Source organism: Phaseolus vulgaris, chromosome 7 (assembly GCF_051622355.1).
Source record: "Phaseolus vulgaris cultivar YP4 chromosome 7, ASM5162235v1, whole genome shotgun sequence".
NCBI classification, from domain to species: domain Eukaryota; kingdom Viridiplantae; phylum Streptophyta; class Magnoliopsida; order Fabales; family Fabaceae; genus Phaseolus; species Phaseolus vulgaris.
The window spans coordinates 20,408,437-20,415,762 of record NC_143504.1 but is presented as its reverse complement, the minus strand read 5'-3'; positions in this window follow the sequence as shown (position 1 = coordinate 20,415,762).

Below are 7,326 nucleotides of genomic sequence, written 5' to 3'. Positions count from 1 at the left end.
CGTGAGTTTTATGGAAGGCGTTGAAATTGTAAAGCGCGGGGTCCCCCATGTGGGCCTCCACGTCCTCAACAAAGTTTAGGGTGGAGCATTCATCGAGGAGATCGTCGGGGGCCCAGTCATACTCACCTTTATAGTAAGACTTAGGGAGCGGAGGAGGCGCGGCGGTCTTAGTTTTCGCCATTGATGCAAGAGCTGAAGAGCAAAAGAGAAAAGAAAGGGTTCAGAGAAAAAGGGGTTTGGAGAAGATAAGGGGAAAAAAATGGAGGAATCCTAGGAGAACCCTACCCACACGAGAGAAAAGAGGAACGAGAGGAACGAAGAAGAACAATAACGATATTTAAAGAAATGCAGTAACATGGACAGTCCCAGGCAGTTCATGCAGTAAAGGGAATCATCAAGGAGAGGAAAAACCGTACCTTTGGGGGTTGAAGGGCGTGGAGAGCGGAAGCACGAAAGGGCAGGGGTCGCGAGAGAAGGGATTCGAAGAAGATGAACAGTGAGGAAAGGCAGAGAAAGTGGATGTAACAGTGGTTCCAAGCGCGGGGTTTGGGTAACTTAAACGTTACACTTGCAACTCAAGGAGCGTTAATTGGGGACCATGCAATGGTGCCGCGTGTCAAAGGATGGGGCGCTCAAGGGGAGCGCAAGAGGTTCTTAAGGATAACCGCGTGATGAGCCACGTGGCACGCGATTAAGCATGGCCCCAAAAAACGTTGTTTTCCCCGTTTCAGAGGATGTCCAATCAGCCATTAAGAGCACCCCAAGGGTTCGGAGAGTGTCATGTCAATGGTTTCAAGGTTGCTACGTCATCAAGAATGACACGTCACCGGGTGCCACGTGGATGGCGTGGGCGAAGCCTTAGTCTTTTCGCTGAAGACAAGTCATCAGCTTAAGACTGGGGGGCTTGTGTACTGTCTCGTACCCGGGCGTTGACAAAGTCAAGGTCAAAGTCAACGTAAGGCGTCGCCTAGGTGGAGGTGACGCCAAATACAGGCCTCGCCAAGAGAAAGCGTCGCCAAGGTAAGGCGTCGCCTAGCAGGGCGTCGCCGAGATAGGGCGCCGCCCAACTGGGTGTCGCCAAGATGGAATGGCACAAGGGCAAGGTGACCACAGTGCTGCTCCCCGATACCCATGGGTAGGAAAGACCATGGAGGGGGCGACGCTGTGGGAAGGCCCCAAACCCTGGATAACCAGGGAACAGTAATAAAGAAAAGAGAAAGGTGGCTTCAAGGCCATAGAAATAGCGCCAGTATAGAGCAACCCGCCTCGCGAAGTGCCCCTGCCGTCCAGAAACGCCCTTGGGATAGGTACGACCCAGGAGAGGGGTCACGCCCGGGGGCAGCCACGCACAGGGCACGAGAGGAAGGTAGATACGCTCTCACAGTGAGTGACTAGAGGCTTGGGGGCATGAGTTGGCACCCAAAAAGTCACCCCTTGCGCAGTTGCACTCCCAGGTAAGAGGACTCACGCGAGGAAACACCCTCAGATAGGGTAACGGTGTACAGCAGCCAAGTCGAGATGGAAACGCCACGTTGCCAGGTGTGAGGTAATTAAGGTTATTTAACGCATTTTCTGTTTCGAGCGTTTAAGGTACTGTAAATGCTCCCGCACGTTTCGAACGTCTTAAATGCTCTGAGCGTTTTATAATTAAATGCGCTTTAAGGCGCTTTGAAGACGGGAAGAGCTTAAATAGCGCCTTGAATGTTGGGAACGGGGTTCGAACTTTTGGCAAATTTTCCAGAGACACTCTAGTTTCTTGCTCGAGCCTTGAGGTTACGCACAAGGGACTAGGGAAAGATTGTTTTCCAGAACGAGAATATACACACAATACACAGTCCATTTTTAAGACCTTCAGAGTGCCATACGCGGTGCTTAGAGACGGAGGTGCACAGTTTTGGTGTTTCTTGCTGGCTGACTTGAGCGTCGGAGTGCAAACGGCCGCTAGGGCGCCCTTTTGTCCTCTTTTTGCAGGAATCCACAGGTAACCAGTGGGAAGGAGTCCCTAGCTGACGATTGAGGTCGCGCACGAAGACGTCCCAGTCAACCGAACAGAACAGAGCTCTATTCAACACTATGCTTGAGGATAAACCATGAAGATGTAGCACTTCTCTAGAGAAGAGTTTACCCATATCCATGAAAATTGAATCAAAACCTTTTGTTGTCCTAGGAAGCTCTAATATGAAATTTGTGTCTTCCCAAGGATCATTTACAAAAGGTGAAGGAGTATAGAGTTCTTGGGACATTGCCTTAGGTGTAGTTTGAAAACAAGAATTGTACCTAAGGTAATGTCTTTGAACCTCTGTTCTCATGGGGGACAAAAGTTTTCCTTTTAAAAGCTCTAGAGTTTTATCAACTCTAATTTGGCCCATGAGTTCTCCTTCATGAAGACTTTTTCTCTCATGTGTAAAGATAGTCTCGTTGTTATAACCATTGTTTATGAGAATTTGTACACTTTGCAATGGTTGTTTCAATAAGACATTACAAGTTGCTCTAGGCACTACTTCACATAAAAATTTGTTTTTGTAGATGTTTATAGATAACTTGACATTCACTTGTTGATATCCTAGCACATATGAGAAATAATCTACTTCATATTTATCTATGCAAGATTCTTTTAAAGAATCTTCTTTTTTGCTTATGCTTGCAAGTGTTCCCTTACAAGAGGTAAGGCTAGGTTGTTCAACAAGAAGCATGTTTTCAAAGGTATTTTTAATTTGCTTGTCTTGTTGAATGACCTTGTGGGAAGGAACACTCTTCTCCCACGCCTTTTGTTTCACAAGGGTTTTCTCTTGGTTTTCTATTTTTACATTTTCATCACTCTCACTAGCTTCTTTTTCTTGGCTACTATTCTCATCTTTGTCCCTTAAGATCATAGATCTTCCATTGGAACATTGAGATGCTAATTGATCATTGCCAAGGTATTCTAAACATGGAATTTCTCTAGCTTGAGTGTGAGAGATATGCTTGGTTAGATTTCTTGTATATGTTTTTCCCCTCTATGAAACTCATCCTTGTCATAAGATACATATGGTGAACTTTGTTTTTGACTTGATTGTTTTCTCAAAATTTGTTTTTCAACTTTAATGCTAAGTTGAATCAAGTCATTTAAATCTCTATAAGGTAAAAGTTCAACTTTGTTTCTTATCTCAAGTTTGAGACCACTTAGAAACCTAGCTATGGTGGTATGGTTGTCTTCGTTAATCCTTGTCCTCTCAATATATGACATCATCTTTTGCCAATATTTTCTACACTCATATCTTTTTGATGAAGTCTTTGGAGTTTGTCCATCAACTTCCTATTGTAATGTGAGGGAATATGGCAACATCTCAAGGCTCCCCTAAGGTCATTCCAAGATGTAATGGGAGGGTCCTTGTGGAGATGTCTCTCTCTTTTTAGGGCATTCCACCAATACATAACATCACATTGAAAACTTAAGGTAGCTAAAGGTACTTTCTTTTCTTAACTCACATGGTGGTAAACAAACAATTGCTCTACTCTCATCTCCCGATATAGATATGTTTCTACATCTTCTTTTCCATAGAAATTAGGTAGACCTCCTTTAGGTTTTCTTGTCTCTCTTTTCTAGCTCTCCTAGGGGATGGTTGATGATATTCATTTGTCCTAAAACTTTCTTCCCCAAGATAATCATGATGTTTAGAGCTAGATGCATGAGAATGTAATATTTTTTAAAATTGAGACTTCTCATCCTTTGCTTTAGTCAATTTATTAGTTTTGGCCTCATTCTCCAATTGTTTAGATGAAATTGATTGAATATCCTTGGAAAGTTGTTTTAAAAGGGATTTGATGGATTTCACATCACTTTCCATAGACTTTGAAGAATGAGAAGACATGACTAAAGCTTTGTGTCTAGAAATGTTTTACCTTGAGAAAAATGAGGGAAGTTAAAGAAGGTAGTTTTCCAGGTAAGAGAGGTGAGTCATAATGGACTACTTAAATACCAAGTCTTGCCTTAGCCAAAAACTATCCCTCAATGTCTTCACACAAATCTTTCTTTTGGTAAACCACTTAAAACACAATTAAGTTGAAGAAATCAAATTTTTAATGCAAGAAACAATGCAAACTATCTAATCAACCAAGCAAAAAAATTAACAAAGCTTAAACAAGACAAAACAGTTTGATAAGCGTAGCTAGTTAAAGGCAAAAAGATGCAATTAAAGCAATTAACAAAAACTAAGCTAGATAGTTTTAAGCTAGTCAGCCCTAGGTGAGGCTTCTTGGACACTTGGAGCCCTTGAAGACACACTCACCGTCTAATTGCATAATTAAACAAGTAATTAACAAGAGTTAAGTTGCAAAGAAATTAGATGAAACTCCCTTTTTTGATTTTCTATTTGCACTTCCTTTGTTGTCTCTTCTTTGTTGGGCCAAAGGAAGTGCTAATAGAAAATCAACAAAGGGAGTTTCATCTAATTTCTTTGCAACTTAACTTTTGTTAATTACTTGTTTAATTACGTAAATAGACGGTGAGTGTGTCTTCAAGGGCTCCAAGTGTCCAAGAAGCCTCACCTAGGGCCAATTAGTTAGAACTATCTAGCCTAGTTTTTGTTAATTGTGTTAATTGCATCTTTTTGCCTTAATTAGCTACGCTTATCAAACTGTTTTGTATTGCTTAAGCTTTGTTAATTTCACTTGGTTGATTAGATAGTTTGCATTGTTTTCTTGCATGAAAATTTGATTTCTCCAACTTAATTGTGTTCTAAGTGGTTTACCAAGAGAAAGATTTGTGTGAAGACATTGAGGGATAGTTTTTGGCTAAGGCAAGACTTGGTATTTAAGTAGTCCATTGTGAGTCACCTCTCTTACCTGAAAAACTACCTTCTTTAACTTCCCTCATTTTTCTCAAGGTAAAACATTTCTAGACACAAAACTCTAGTCATGTCTTCTCATTCTTCAACGTCTATGGAAAGTGATGTGAAATCCATCAAATCCCTTTTAAAACAAGTTGCCAAGGATGTTCAATTAATTTCCTATAGACAATTGGAGAATGAGTCTAAGATCAATGAACTAACTAGAGCAAAGGAAGAGAAATCACAAAATTCAAAAAAATCTCATACTCATGCATCTCATTCAAAAGAAGATGAGTCTCTAGGGGAGGGAAGCCTTAGAATCAATGACTATTACCAACCACCCCCTAGAAGAAATAGGCAAATGGAGCAAGAGGGCCCAAGGGAGGTTAGGTTAGACCTACCTCATTTCCATGGTAAGGAGAACGTAGAAATCTACCTAGATTGGGAAATGAAAGTAGAGCAACTCTTTGCTAGCCATAGGGTGAGTGAGAACGCAAGGTACCCTTAGCCACCCTTAGCTTCCAAGGGAACGCCATGTATTGGTGGACCTCTCTCGAAAGAGAAAGACGTCTTCATAGGGAACCTCCCATTGAGTATTGGAATGACCTTAGGGGAGCCCTAAGACGTCGACATATACCCTCATACTACCATAGGGAGTTAATGGACAAGCTCCAAAGACTCCAACAAAAACATATGAGTGTAGAGGAGTATAGGCAGAAAATGGAGCTCTATGTGATGAGAGCATCCATTAGAGAAGAGGAGGACACCACCATAGCAAGATTCCTTAGTGGCCTCTCTCTTGAGATAAGAGATAGGGTAGAACTCCTTCCCTACCAAGACTTGAATGACTTGGTTCAACTTTGCATTAAAGTTGAACAACAAAATTTGCGCAAAACTTCAAGTCAAAGGGTGGGTTCATACTCTAGCTTTTATCCCAAGAAAGATTATAAAAGGGAGGGTAGCACATCTAGAGAAAAAACCAAAGGAAACTACCAAGCCCTTAGCAAAAGATACCTCTACCCCACCCATCCGAACTAGGGATGTTAAGTGTTTTAAGTGCTATGGAAGAGGGCATGTGCAAGCACAATGCCTAAACCAAAGGACTTTGTTTTTAAAAGGTGTAGACGAATACACTAGTGGGGAGGATGAGCCAAGTGAGAGAGAGTAAGGGGGAGAGGATGAGAGGGTAGCTCCATTAGAGGGAGAATTGTTAATGATTAGGAGAACCCTCAACAATCAACCTAGCACATCCATGGAAACACAAAGGGAGAACATCTTTCATACAAGATGTAATATTTTAGAAAATATATGTTCCCTCATTGTGGATAGTGGATCTAGTTGCAATTGTTGTAGTGCTAGAATGGTTGATAAGCTTAATCTACAAGTAGTTCCTCACCCAAAACCTTACAAATTACAATGGATTAATGAAAATGGGGAACTACGTGTAGATAAGCAAGTTGAAATCAAGTTTTCCATAGGGAACTACAAAGACAATGTTTTATGTGATGTAGTACCTATGGAACCTTGCCACATCTTATTAGGGAGACCATGGAAATTTGACAAGAAAACCTTGCATGATGGTCTCACTAACGAGATTTCCTTCACCCATAAGCATAGGAAGTTTGTACTTAGTCCTTTACCACACTCTTAAGTGGTGAAAGACCAAATACAAATGAAACATAAGAGGGATGAGGAAAAAAAAAAAGAGTGCTAGAAAAAGAGAAAATCCTTAGGGATAGAAAGGCGTGGGAGAAGAGTGTTCCTTCCCACAAGGTTGCTCAACAAGAAAAGCCTTTTGAAAACATCTTGGAAAATTTGCTTCTTATTGAACAACCAAGCCTAATCTTTTGTATAGGAACACTTGCATGCACTGCCTCAAGTAATGAACTCATGAGTCTACCTCCTCAATTTGAAAAACTTTTAAGTGAATTTGAAGATATATTCTCTAATAAGGGACCCATTGGACTCCCTCCCATTAGAGGTATAGAACATCAAATTGACTTCATTCCGGGGCAAGCCTACCAAATAGGCCCGCTTATAGAACTAACCCTGAGGAAACCAAGGCGATAGAGTCACAAGTTCAAGACTTGTTGGAGATGGGTTGGGTTCAAAAGAGCCTAAGTCCTTGTGCCGTACCTGTCTTGTTGGTGCCAAAAAAGATGGAAAATGGCGTATGTGTTGTGATTGTAGAGCAATCAACAACATCACCGTCAAGTATAGGCATCCAATCCCAAGGCTTGATGAGTTACATGAGTCAACCATATTTTCTAAAATTGACCTTAAAAGTGGGTATCACCAAATACGAATCAAAGAGGGTGATGAGTGGAAAACCGCTTTTAAGACCAAGTTTGGATTATATGAGTGGTTGGTGATGCCATTTGGGATCACTAATTCCCCTAGTACATTCATGAGGCTCATGAATCATACCTTGAGGGATTGTATAGGTAAATACGTAGTAGTTTACTTTGATGATATCTTAGTGTATAGCGAAACCCTATAAGACCATCTAAGTCACCTT